Source organism: Schistocerca cancellata, chromosome 5 (assembly GCF_023864275.1).
Source record: "Schistocerca cancellata isolate TAMUIC-IGC-003103 chromosome 5, iqSchCanc2.1, whole genome shotgun sequence".
Taxonomy (NCBI): Eukaryota; Metazoa; Arthropoda; class Insecta; order Orthoptera; family Acrididae; genus Schistocerca; species Schistocerca cancellata.
Window position 1 is genome coordinate 93,457,729 of NC_064630.1, and position 14,959 is coordinate 93,472,687.

The 14,959-nt window shown below is 42.9% G+C and overlaps 1 protein-coding gene across 1 annotated transcript in view; it reads right to left on the bottom strand.

Moving 5' to 3' along the window:
* The window catches only part of LOC126188081 (proton-coupled amino acid transporter 1), a 287,378-nt gene that overhangs the window by 121,052 nt on the left and 151,367 nt on the right, over positions 1–14,959 (bottom strand). The window lies entirely within an intron of this gene.

Sequence of the window (14,959 nt, forward strand, 5' to 3'; positions counted from 1 at the left end):
GCCATACAGTTCTATGCTCCAAATGTACATTCCCAGAAATTTGTTCCTCACATAAAGGATTATGTTTCATACTAGTAGACTTCTCTTGGCGAGGAATGCCCTTTTTGCCACTGCTAGTCTGTTTTCTTATGTCCTCCTTGCTCAATCCGTCGATGTTATTTTGCTTCCTAGGTAGCAGAACACCTTAACTTGATCTACTTCTTGATAACCAGTTATGACATTAAGTTTCGCGTTGTTCTCGTTTCTGCTACTTCTCATTACTTTCGTCGTTCTTCGATTTACTCTCAATCCGTATTCTCTACTCAATAGATTGTTCATTCCATTCAAAAAGTTCTGTAATTCTTCTTCCTTTGCACTAAGGATAGCAATATCGGCAGCGAATCGTATCATTCATATCCTTTCAACTTGAATTTTAGTTCCACTCTTGAACCTTTCTTTGGTTCAAAATGGTTCAAATGGCTCTCAGCACTAAGCGACTTAACTTCTGAGGTAAACAGTCGCCTAGAACTTAGAACTAATTAAACCTAACTAACCTAAGGACATCACACACATCCATGCCCAAGGCAGGATTCGAACCTGCGACTGTAGCGGTCGCTGGGTTCCAGACTGTAGCTCCTAGAACCGCACAGCCACTCTGGCCGGCTGAACCTTTCTTTATTTCCGTCATTGCTTCTTTGCTGTATGGAGTGGCCAGCAGGGGCGAAAGAGTACATCCTTGTCTTACACTCTTTTTAATCCGATTACTTCGTTCTTGGTTTTTCGGTCTTACTGTTCCCGCTTGGTTCTTGTACGTACTGCATATTACCTTTCTTTCCGTAAACCTTTCACCCATTTTTTTTTTCAGGATTTCCATCACCTTGCACCATCTGATATTGCCGAACGATTTTTCTGGTCGACAGATCCTATGATTGTGTCTTCTGTTATCAACGGCAACGTCAGAATTGCCTCTCTGGTGTCTTTACCTTTCCTAAAGCCAAACTGGTCGTCATCTAACAGACCCTCAATTTTATTTTCCATTTTTCTGAATATTATCCTCGTCAGCAACTTGGATGAATGAGATGTCAATTTGATAATGCGATAATTCTCGCAGTTGTGAGTTCTTGCAATCTTGGGAATTGTGTGGATGAAGTTTTCCCGAAAATCTAATGGTATATCGCCAGTCTCATACATTCTTCACATCGACATGAATAAGCGTTTTGTTGCCACTTGCCGCAGTGATTTTAGAAATTCCGATGGAATGTTATCTATCTCTTCTGCCTTATGTTCAAATGGTTCAAATGGCTCTGAGCACTATGGGACTTAACTTCTTAGGTCATCAGTCCCCTAGAACTTGGAACTACTTAAACCTAACTAACCTAGGACATCACACACATCCATGCTCGAGGCAGGATTCGAACCTGCGACCGTAGCAGTCGCGCGGTTCCAGACTGTAGCGCCTAGAATCGCTTAGCAACTCCGGCCGGCTGCCTTATGTGATTCAGTCTTCCAAAGCGCTATTAAAGTCCGACTTTAATACTGAATCCACTATCTCTTCTATACTGATTCCTTTTCCTTCTTCTAACACAGGTCTCCCCCCCCCCCCCTTCCTCGTAGAGGCACTCATTGTACTCTCTCCTCTGCATTTATTGCCGGCCGGTGTGGCCGTGCGGTTCTAAGCGCGTCAGTTTGGAACCGCGTGACCGCTACGGTCGCAGGTTCGAATCCTACCTCGGGCATGGATGTGTGTGATGTCCTTAGGTTAGTTAGGTTTAAGTAGTTCTAAGTTCTACGGGACTGATGACCTCAGTAGTTAAGTCCCATAGTGCTCAGAGCCATTTGAACCTCTGCATTTATTAGTGGAATTCCCACTGGGTTCTCTGTGTTACCGCCCCTTGCTTTTAATTTCACCGAAGGTTGTTTTGACTTTTCTATATGTCGAGTCAGTGCTTGCGGCAATCATTTTCTTTTCTATTTCTTCACATTTTTCCTGCAGCCATTTCGCCGTATCTTCGCTGCTGTATAGCTTTCGAAAGGTGGACCAAGACGGTATTAAGCAGGTGATCATGATGTTTTGTATCAGAAGTGTAACAGCTAAGCAGAGTACACAATCTCGAGGCCAGCTGTTGTATGCCGTCACGCAGATACGCAACAGATACGTCACCAGATCGCTGAATGAACGCAGCTGCGCCTTTACGGCCTACTACCTCACCGCTCGATGCTTATGACACTATGCGCGTGGCAGCCTGAAACGGACGGTACATCAATTACTGTCTCGCCCTAAACGAGCCGGAGCACAGTCAGTATGACGACGAGGCCGGAAACTGAAGCAGGCGACACCTAGCCAGTGCGCAGGCGGGCTGCCGCGACTGCGCCGCGCCGGCTGCCGCTCGGTGTGTGTCCTTTCTGGGCGCCAGCGCGCAGGATACGGCCGCCTGGCGTCACATCCGGTGGCGGAGGCACAGCCGCTCGGCCGCGCACTCTTTCTGCGTTCTCGGTGTTCCGGCCCCTTTTTCCTAACAAAACTGTAAGTAACCACGGCAGGGTCGACAGAAGCGTCCGATCCCACGCGCCGGCTTTGACCCGTGACGTAAGGGTGTTGTGTGTGACGTCATGACGGCGCGGAGTTTGGTTAGCGTGTGGCTGTCTCCAGTTCTGTTTTATCTTATTTTATTTACTTTTCTGATCTGTTCGTTCTATCTCGTGAGATTTTTTTTTAAATTTAAAAACACTTATTACTTATTTTAATTATCTGTTTCCTCCAATTTCTGTTTTAGTTTATTATATTTATCTTTCTGATCTGTTCGTTCTATCCCGTGAGATTTTTTTTTAAAAGACAAAAAACACTAATCAGCTACTGAAGCATCTTTATCTTCTATGGGTTGCAGGGGTTACGACCCCTGGGGAGGTGGGCGGGTATTCATGCATGGCTGTCTTCACTTACACGTTGTAGCTACACAAGGCGTCTAAATTTGTTTATATTTAGTTTGCCCCCTACCCAAAACAACCCATTTCCCGCGCTTGTCCCGTTAGTGTCATTAGGCTTCTTGTGGAAAGTGTGTGTGTTTGTTTTTGTTTCCGCCATATTTGTGAAGTCATGGGTCAAAGCAGACGGGCGGGATTGGACGCTTCCGAATTTCCCCACGGCAGGCCCCTACTGAATACAAGATTTTAGAATCTGGAGGAAGGACGTTAGAGTTGAACGTCCCGCCGATACCGTGGCCATTAGTGACGGAGCACGAGTTCGGATTACTAGAGGATAGAGAAAGAAATCGGCCGTGCCCTTTCCAAAGGACAACGGCCTTGCCGCAGTGGATACACCGGTTTCCGTGAGATCACCCAAGTTAAGCGCTGTCGGGCGTGGCCTGCACTTGGATGGGTGACCATCCAGGCCGCCATGTGCTGTTGCCATTTTTCGGGGTGCACTCAGCCTCGTGATGCCAATTGAGGAGCTACGCGACCGAATAGTAGCGGCTCCGCTCAAAGAAAACCATCATAACGACCGGGAGAGCGGTGTGCTGGCCACACGCCCCTCCTATCCGCATCGTCAATGAGGATGATACGGCGGTCGGGTGATCCCGATGGGCCACTTGTTGCCTGAAGACGGAGTGCTGCTTTCCAAAGGAACCATCTCGACGTCTACCTGAAGAATCGTTCGTACGAGAATTTGGAAGTCTTCCGTGGATAAGCGTAATCAGCCTTTAGTACGCTGAAAACCACAAGAAGCAATGTATTGCAGTAGCGTCGACCGCACACGGGGCGTCGCGTACAACTCATATTTCCACAGAAGTCATTTAAATAGGCCGCCGCGAGCCACTGCTATAGACGGCTTGTCATACACAGCGAAGACGCGCTACGTACGCCAGCAGAGGATGTCCAATTCGCATCCCACCACCGCCTGCAACTGTGACTGGACCGCGTGTCTTTTTAAACCGCCGCGCCCGGAGCTCCGCCTCTCCTCTGCTATGGCAATGTGGCGTAGACTTCCACTCCTCTCTCATTTTATCCGGTACGCTTAGCCTCCCCCACCCGCATCCTCTACCATCTTACAAAATTCCCGAGCCTACTCTTCCATCGTGAACTCCTCCGAATATCGTATGTTACCCGTAAACTCGACACTATACACCCCCTAGTATCCCACCTAATCACTGATCCTGGCACTCTGGCGCGCAGCAACGCATTTCCCCCAACAATACACCTCCACACCCTCAACGTCCTCTCCCAACGAAACTTTTAATCACGTTTCCTTACCCGACTACGAAATCCAGCATGGTATATACCTGGCCCACCAGATCTAGAAGATCCCTACCACCCATCCCTTGTCAGGGCTCCCTTCCTCTCCAATCCTCTTCACCCACTTCCAAGTCTTGGTTCGGAACTGCATGCATCTCCATTCTTCCCCCATCACTCCTCCGACTAGAGTGGACCGACTGGAGACTAGAAATCTACTCTGTAGCAATCAGCATGGGTACGAAAAAGACGGTCATGTGAAACCCACCTCGCGCTATTCGTCCACGAGACTCAGAGGGCCATAGACACGGGTTCACAGGTAGATGCCGTGTTTCTTGACTTCAGGAAGGCGTTCGATACAGTTCCCCACAGTCGTTTAATGAACAAAGTAAGAGCATACGGACTATCAGACCAATTGTGTGATTGGATTGAGGATGTCATTCTCAATGGAGAGAAGTCTTCCGAAGTAAGACTGATTTCAGGTGTGCCGCAGGGGAGTGTCATAGGACCGTTGCTATTCACAATATACATAAATGACCTGGTGGATGACATCGGAAGTTCACTGAGGCTTTTTGCAGATGATGCTGTGGTGTATCGAGAGGTTGTAACAATGGAAAATTGTACTGAAATGCAGGAGGATCTGCAGCGAATTGACGCATGGTGCAGGGAATGGCAATTTAATCTCAATGTAGACAAGTGTAATGTGCTGCGAATACACAGAAAGATAGATCCTTTATGATTTAGCTACAAAATAGCAGGTCAGCGACTGGAAGCAGTTAATTCCATAAATTATCTGGGAGTACGCATTATGAGTGATTTAAAATGGAATGATCATATAATGTTGATCGCCGGTAAAGCAGATGCCAGACTAAGATTCATTGGAAGAATCCTAAGGAAATGCAATCCGAAAACAAAGGAAGTAGGTTACAGTACGCTTGTTCGCCCACTGCTTGAATATTGCTCAGCAGTGTGGGATCCGTACCAGATAGGGTTGATAGAAGATATATCGAAGATCCAACTGAGAGCAGCGCGCTTCGTTACAGGATCATTTAGTAATCGCGAAAGCGTTACGGAGATGATAGATAAACTCCAGTGGAAGACTCTGCAGGAGAGACGCTCAGTAGCTCGGTACGGGCTTTTGTCAAAGTTTCGAGAACATACCTTCACCGAAGAGTCAAGCAGTATATTGCTCCCTCCTACGTATATCTCGCGAAGAGACCATGAGGATAAAATCAGAGAGATTAGAGCCCACACAGAGGCATACCGACAATCCTTTCCACGAACAATACGAGACTGGAATAGAAGGGAGAACCGATAGAGGTACTCAAGGTACCCTCCGCCACACACCGTCAGGTGGCTTGCGGAGTATGGATGTAGATGTAGATGTAGATGTAGAACATCCACCCACACAAATCCCCGCCTACGCACTACCTTTAAATGCTACGTTCCCGTGATACCCTTATGCTTGGCAATCTACATCGACTCTTCTCGGTATCTGTTTTAATGACTCAACACATAGGCCTTTCCGTTTCACTTTATGCAACTGCCTATCTAGTTCCATTTATTCGTACGTGACACTCATTTGCCATTCATCTTTTCTATACTTTAATTAATCACCAAATCAATCTTTTATATTTGAACTTTTCAAACTGATTATCTGTCTTTTTATTGTACAAATCTTTTATTTTTGTCAGCCGCCATCCAGCTTTTATATTATGTTTTTCACAATTTTAATCTCACGTGGTTGAAGGGCGGCAAATTATATCTTCTGACAGTCCACCCCCCTGCACATACGGGGTATCGGTGAGGAGGGGGGGGGGTTGGAAGAAATAACAACAGAGAAAGAAAAAGTTCTGCCTCAGATTATCCTCAGAATGCTCTCAGATGACGCAAATTACGGAAGACAATGCAATGAGACTTTACAAACTTAGAACGATACCATTGCTACTCCGGCTGCTAGTGAACATTGAAATACAGTACTAGTGGCACAGAGAGAGACTGCAGAGAGACTCAAGGGCACAAAGCACGCTTTACGCTGTGTATACTGCAAATAAGTGTCCGTCCCCGGCAGCTGAGTGGTCAGCGCGATAGAATGTCAATCCTAAGGGCCCGAGTGCGATTCCAGGCTGGGTCGGAGATTTTCTCCGCTCAGGGACAGGGTGTTGTGTTGTCCTAATCATCATCATTTCATCGCCATCGACGCGCAAGTCGCCGAGGTGGCGTCAAATCGAAAGACTTGCACCCGGCGCACGGTCTACCCGACGGAAGGCCCTAGTCACACGACACTTCCATTTACTGCAAATAAGTGCTTTTATGTTTTAATCGTTCCGTAATGTTTGACGTTTTCTAGGGAGTTCATCCACCGTGTTGCACTGACAGACACAACAGACATTTCTGGCGAGAAGTTTGTGATTAGTGGCTACTTCGATCCACGGAAGAAGATTCTTCATCTCTGCATACTGAACTAATCAGCATGTTTTTCAGTGGCGGTGGAACTAATTGAAATTTTTCTCTTGTAAGAACAGCCAGGTGAGGAACGTGTCGAAAATTCTTCATTTTTCCATTATTCTTACAGCGTTCCTAAATTTGTTATATCTTCTCTTGAAGTGATTTAAATTTTGTATGCAATGGGAACTTTTGGAGAGTAACCACCCACTGCACTTGTCCAGTTTCAGAGCCAACGAATCCAAACATGATTAGCGAGCATAACCAGACTGGTAGAAGTGCAACAACAGCCTCAGACCCCTTTGTAAAGGAGGGCATGAGGTGCCGAGACACTTACACTACAAATTCAAGCGCTCCAAAGTTCTGTGTCAAGTATTACGTCACAGATGATTGAAAACATTGCTTCTTATGCCTAGCGGAATGCTGACACTGTCACAAGTCAGGACACAGACAGCAAGTGTTCTGCAAAAGGAGAGCAAAACAAACTCTGTTCCCCTTCAAACTAGATTTCAGCAGGACGAGATTTTCACTCTGCAGCGGAGTGTGCGCTGATATGAAACTTCCTGGCCGATTAAAACTGTGTGCCCGACCGAGACTCGAACTCGGGACCTTTGCCTAGTAGATTTCAGCAAATGGAGATTAATATCATCTCACATTCTGAACCCTTACCCGCTGCTCACAGAAACACAACTGAAATCAATCACCAAAAGACTCTGTCCCTCGCGAAACAGGTAAAAGCAATCCTCTGAAAGCCAGAACTGACATTTATATTCAGTAAACAAACCGCGAACTATTCTTATCTTTAGCGATTTGCTATCGCTCTTTACCATTTCATTTAGGTACTAGTGCTTCAATCACATCTATTAATCAGACTACTTATGAGCAGTTGGGACACCCTTAGTTGCAAAAATCAAGCCTGCGCCTCACAACCTACAATGGTGGAAGTATCTCTGTTCTTGGGACACACACTTTGCAAACAAACTATCGAGGTACGACTGCATCAATACGCTTCACAGTACTTCAATAAGGGTCGAGTCCCAATATTTTTTGTCATGGATACGCTTGATTCGTTTGGATTAGATATTCAGGACCATGTCCTTGCTGTTAATACGAAAATTTCCCATGCCATCATTCAACAACTGTGTGAAAAATTTGGACATTGGTTTGATGGACATGCAAAGAATATTCAAGCGTGCATTACGTTCAGAGACAATACTCAACCGGTGTTACCGTGCACGTCCGTTGCCTCACGCCATTCACGATGAAGTCGCTTCTCAACTCAACAGATTAGAACAGACTGTTATTTTGAAATCCATTTATGCCAGTCAGCGGGCTTCATGGTTACCACAAGAAAATCGAAAGGGAAAGTGAGACTTTCTGCCGACTTTAAAGCAAGAGTTATCATTCAAACGGTTATTGATTCTTACCCGTTCTCATGTTGTGAGGAGCTTACAAATCCCCTTGCAGGTAGAAGATTAAGAAAGTCATTTAGCCGATGCTTACCTTCAACTTCCATCAGGTAAGGAAACGAAAAAAATCTATGGTGTTTAGTACACAAGTCGGCTTCTATAAATACCAGCGCTTTCCCTTAGGAAGCACATCTGCTTCTACTGCGTTATTTCAGCGCTTTCTTGAACATGTGACGACGAAAGTTCCACTGTGCTCAAATTATTTGGATGATGTCATTGTGTCCAGACAGGCACCAGAACAGCATCTCTAAAAACTGGAGCGTCTTTTCCACGTTTTAACCGACGCAGGGCTTAAGCATAACATACAGACGTGCTTGTTTATCTGTACGAAATTGAATATTAGGGACATCACATTGACGTCCGCGGCAATTGTCTCTAGGCTAAGCATGTAGACGCCATCCGAAGATTGCCCTCTCCTAAAAATATACGAGAGTTACAGGCAGTTCTAGGAAATGCGACCTTCTACCCTAAATTTATTCCGAACGCACTCCATTGCCGTTCCTTTCCAATGGACTGCAGAATGCGAACAATAATTTCAAAATTTGAAAAACTCATTGCCTAATCACCCATGCCTTATTCATTCTGATCCACAAAAACCAGTAGTGTTCACAGTGGATACATCACATAGAGTAGGGGCAGCTTTATCTCTCAATGTTCGCAACACTGAACGCCCCACAAAATTCTCGTCTAAGACGTTGACCACGACCTAAGTCAACTACAGTTAGCTGGAAGCAGAAGCGTTTACCATTATCTATAGTGTCACGAAATTTCGACAATATCTGAAAGGTAAAACTTTTTTCTGAGGGTAGTCATAAACCCCTGACTGTTCTTTTTCCTGAGACAAACATATGCCTGATCATACAGCAAAAAACCTGTAACGTTGATTACTACTTCTTTCATATTACCAGTATGGAATTCTTTATCAGTCTACTGCACAGCTTGCAAACGCTGACATACTGTCTCGCTTACATGTGAGAAATGACCCAGAAACAATATATCGGAAGTTTTTTATCTTCAAATTGATCAACCTGATTCGCAAGCTTTTCCCACTGACTGTCGAGGAATCGCACAGCTACTGAACGGGACCAGTTACTACTATTACTGAAGTGTTACATTTGGAAGGGGTTGGCCTCGTTATCCGAAATCAATTCCAATGCAGCAGTATGCAGATACTACGCGCATCACAACTGCCTCTCTCTTCAGAACGGTATAATTTTATTACATACTTCTAATGAACAAACGCGAGTCATGATCCCACATTGTTGCAGCAACATTTTTTCCGTGGAACCAAAAGTTCATAACACGATCATTATACGAGTACACCATATATTTACAACAAAAGTTGTCATCGATATGGCAAAACTTCCAGTAAGAAAACAAAATGAACTGACAGTAAAAGTTACAAAAATTATTGAAAGGGGACTAAAAAACAGAAAAACATAAAAAAACTGAAGACATTACTTTTGACAAGAATAACAATCATTACGTGTTTGAGCCTTACAGACAGCATAATCAATGGAAGCTCTTGTCACCCAACATCACGAAGATACGCCTACCTAAACTCAATGATCATTAGAGTAGACAGTTTACCACTCGAACACCAATCAATACAAAATGAGCTTGCGGTGTTCGAATAAATAGCCCAACAAAATAATTTCAACCTGAATATAGTTCACAAACTGTATGAAAAACACACAAAACCTAAAAACCAAACCACACATAAAGTTATAAAATTAACAAGAGAAAACAGAACTAAACACAAAGCTACGTATGTACGAGTACCAACAATGTACTTGGGGCAAATATCGAATAAAATAAATCTTGAACAAAACAACTATAAACTAGCTTTCCGAATAAAAAACAAACTTAAAATGAAAATTCGATGTGGAAAAACCAAAATCCCGGTTTTGTCAACCCAGGCACAGACAAAATTTTTTGTAAAAATTGCACAAAATTCTATATCGGTCAGACGGGACGAAATTTTAGCATTAGATTGAAAGAACACCCAAGAAATTACGTCAGCAATCGACCAAGATTTTACCTACATCTCAAAAGCTAAAATTACGAAGCAGAACATATTGAAAATGCTTTACAAGCTCTACACGGTGTATCAAAAGGACATGCCATGAACATCCTGGAAGAATTGGAAATATATATTCACCAAAAAAAAGAAAATCATGAAAACGATACCCTTAATGATAAAATCGATCTCAAACGTAAAAATTATGCAGAACATTTTATTGACTTTTGGAAAACGGGAACGGGTATAAAGCACAGTAAACAAAAAAAGATAACCATATACACAAAGCACAACAAAATTATAATATCCATGAAACATAACTAACGTCAATCGCTAGCAAAGATCACTCTCTAAAAATAAAGCATCGACGAGAATAAACTACCATTTCAGATGTCAAAAGTATTTCACGAAAATACTCCATACAAATATAACCTAGTTGATTATAATAATCTAGCAACAGATAGATAGTCGACAGTTTACTTACTAATGCAATATGTGCATCTATTTCAACTAGATGGAAGCATATATGTAAACTAACCTTTATGTACAACTTTTTATAAACATAAGTAGACTCACCAAATGTATTACCTACAGGTTTATTCCATAATGGCGCTATAGCCGAAACAAGCTTGTAGTACAGAAGAAACATTAATAATTAAGCTATTACAGCTTACCTGGAATTAATTATTATAAAATATATTATGATGTGTTATATGCTTTGAGCCCGGCCGAAATGAAAGTAATGTGCTTGATTTGCTTATTTTATAACCAAATTTATCTTCTTCGATGAGTTTCCAATTACTACTTCAATTTGCGCTGTTTCTATGATATATTGTTCCTGGATTTATAAAATAGCACCAGCTTCTTTCAGTAGGTTATAACAAAATTTTAAAAATTTTACAACTCTCTTAAGATTGCGCTTTCGCTCAAACTATTGGAGCCAAACTACCAGCAAAGCAGCTAGTTTAAACATTTTCTTCCGTCTAAGAGTCGTAATGCCTACAGAAAAGGAAAACGCGGCATTAGTGATTCAAATATTTCCCATTTACTACTAGAAGGATTGACGATGACGTCGGTAAGTTATTAAAACTTTATGATGAATGCAAAGTTTTACAGAAACATCTGATTCAGAGAAGGAAAAAAGAGGTGTATTTAGGCAAATTATAGACGAACATAGCTCATATAGATGCTTTCGAACATTACGCCAAAAACGATCGGCTTAGATGTTTGGTATGTATTTATATGGAACAACGTTTAGCCATTCATTAACTTGGTCCATGAAAAGCAAGTGAATCAACATCGACTAGGGAAGGGAATGATGCTTGTGAGGTCACTATGAAGTCGTCTGTCATGGTTCAGCAAATATCAGCAACACAAATAGCCGTAGTAACGGTTCCAGTTAGCCGAAGTACTTTGTGCTGTTTTTTATTTCCACCTCTCTCAAGTGGTTGACAGGCGCAAGATCAGGTGAAATAAGGACGTTTACTTAATAATGGTTTAGCACACTGGACTCGCATTCGGGAGGACGACGGTTCAATCTCGTCTCCAGCCATCCTGATTTAGGTTTTCCGTGATTTCCCTAAATCGTTTCAGGCAAATGCCGGGATGGTTCCTTTGAAAGGGCACGGCCGATTTCCTTCCCAATCCTTCCCTAACCCGAGCTTGCGCTCCGTCTCTAATGACCCCGTTGTCGACGGGACGTTAAACACTACCCACCACCACCACTTAATAATGGTTGGAGCAGAAACTGTTGGGCATGGTATAGAAAACCTGGTAATAATCCACTTATTTTCAAAACTTGAGAAAAACTTAGATCAGCATACGCATAGGAAAAAGACAAAATTTCACCTTAGCTACTGCTAAGAATTAGTGTTCCAGTATGGAGAGCTGTTCCCAGCAATCACAAGTCGTGAAAAGATTGATAGACTGTACTAGCAACCGTTCAAGGCGAGGAGGTGTTGCTGAGAGTGCCCCAACATTCTTAGGAGAACAGAAAGCCATGGCTATAATATTTGAATGAACCCCAATAGATCAGCGGCGCGCTTGAGATGCCGACGCTGTGGTGTGAGTGATTCGATATGATCATCTCGAGATTACGGTTAGTTGAATTATCCACGCCGCGTTAACAGTATACGTGAAGTTTCAGTGTGAAGACATTCATTATGTGATGTGGCATACGCAATTTTTCTGAATGAGTATGTAGCCTGAACTGATTTTTGGAAAAGGAACAGTTCTAACGATAATAATCAATTTTTGTGATTAATTGTCATTAATTGTTGACAGTTGAATCTTTTATTATTCGAGTCGTAACATGCTTGTGACGGAACATGTGTATGATTGGGCAACCGGAGCAAGTCTAGTCCAGTCATCCACATTTTTGGCGAATAAGGTGAATTTCATGATGGTTTCATAAAAAATCTCGCTGCCGATTTCCTTCCCCATCCTGCCATCAATGAGAGCTTGAACTCCGCCTCTGATCACCTTGTTATCTTCCTTACATTCATCTACATCTACATGGATACTCTGAAAATCACATTTACGTGCGTGGCAGAGGGTTCATCGAACAACCTTCACAATTCTCTGTTATTCCAGTCTCGTATATCGCGCAGAAAGAATGAACACCTATATCTTTCCGTACGAGCTCTGATTTCCCTTATTTTTTCGTGTTGATAGTTCCGCCCTATGTAGGCCAGTGTCAAAAAAATATTTTCGCATTCGGAGGAGAAAGATGGTGATTGGAATTTCGTGAGAAGATTCCGTCGCAACGAAAAACGCCTTTCTTTTAATGATTTCCAGCCCAAATCCTGTATCATTTCTGTGACACTCTCTCCCATACTTCGCGATAAGGCAAAACGCGCTGCTTTTCTTTGAACTTTTTCTATGTACTCCGTCAGTCCTACCTGGTAAGGATCCCACACCGCGCAGCAGTATTCTAAAAGAGGACGGACAAGCGTAATGTAGGCAGTCTCCTTAGTAGGCCTGTTACATTTTCTAAGTGTCCTGCCAATAAAACGCAGTCTTTGGTTAGCCTTCCCCACAACATTTTCTGTGTGTTCTTTCCAATTTAAGTTGTTCGTAATTGTAATACCTAGGCATTTAGTTGAATTTACGGCTTTTAGATTAGACTGACTTAACGTTTAAAGCGAAGTTTAACGAGTTCCTTTTAGCACTCATGTGGATGACCCCACACTTTTCCTTATTTAGGATCAACTGCCACTTTTCGCACCATTCAGACATTTCTTCTAAATCGTTTTGCAGTTTGTTTTGATCTTCTGATGACTTTATTAGTCGATAAACGACAGCGTCATCTGCGAACAATCGAAGACGGCTGCTCAGATTGTCTCCCAAATCGTTTATATAGATAAGGAACAGCAAAGGGCCTATAACACTACCTTGAGGAACGCCTGAAATCAGTTCTGTTTTACTCGATGACTTTCTGTCAATTACTACGAACTGTGACCTCTCTGACAGGAAATCGCAAATCCAGTCACATAACTGAGACGATATTCCATAAGCACGCAATTTTACTACGAGCCGCTTGTGTGGTACAGTGTCAAAAGCCTTCCGGGAATGCAGGAATACGGAATCGATCTGAAATCCCTTGTCAATAGCACTCAGCACTTCATATGAATAAAGAGCTAGTTGTATTTCACAGGAACGATGTTTTCTAAACCCATGTTGACTGTGTGTCAATAGACCGCTTCCTTCGAGGTAATTCATAACGTTCTAACACAATATATGTTCCAGAATCCTGCTGCATATCGACGTTAACGATGTTGTTGTTGTGGTCTTCAGTCCTGAGACTGGTTTGATGCAGCTCTCCACGCTACTCTATCCTGTGCAAGCTTCTTCATCTCCCAGTACCTACTGCAACCTACATCCTTCTAAATCTGCTTGTGTATTCATCTCTTGGTCTCCCCCTACGATTTTTACCCTCCACGCTGGCCTCCAATACTAAATTGGTGATCCCTTGATGCCTCGGAACATGTCCTACCAACCGATCCCTTCTTCTGGTCAAGTTGTGCCACAAACTTCTCTTCTCCCCAATCCTATTCAATACTTCATCATTAGTTATGTGATCTACCCATCTGATCTTCAGCATTCTTCTGTAGCACCACATTTCGACAGCTTCTATTCTCTTCTTGTCCAAACTATTTATCGTCCATGTTTCACTTCCATACATGGCTACACTCCATACAAATACTTTCAGAAATGACTTCCTGACACTTAAATCTATACTCGATGTTAACAAATTCCTCTTCTTCAGAAACGCATTCCTTGCCATTGCCAGTCTACATTTTATATCCTCTCTACTTCGACCATCATCAGTTATTTTGCTCCCCAAATAGCAAAACTCCTTTACTACTTTAAGTGTCTCATTTCCTAATCTAATACCCTCAGCATCACCCGACTTAATTCGACTACATTCCATTATCCTCGTTTTGCTTTTGTTGATGTTCATCTTATATCCTCCCTTCAAGACACCATCCATTCCGTTCAACTGCTCTTCCAAGTTCTTTGCTGTCTCTGACAGAATTATCCTTTGCTGTCTCTGACAGAATTACAATGTCATCGGCGAACCTCAAAGTTTTCATTTCTTCTCCATGGATTTTAATACCTACTCCGAATTTTTCTTTTGTTTCCTTTACTGCTTGCACAATATACAGATTGAATAACATTGGGGAGAGGCTACAACCCTGTCTTACTCCCTTCCCAACCACTGCTTCCCTTTCATGTTCCTCGACTCTTATAACTGCCATCTGATTTCTGTACAAATTGTAAATAGCCTTTCACTCCCTGTATTTTACCCCTGCCACCT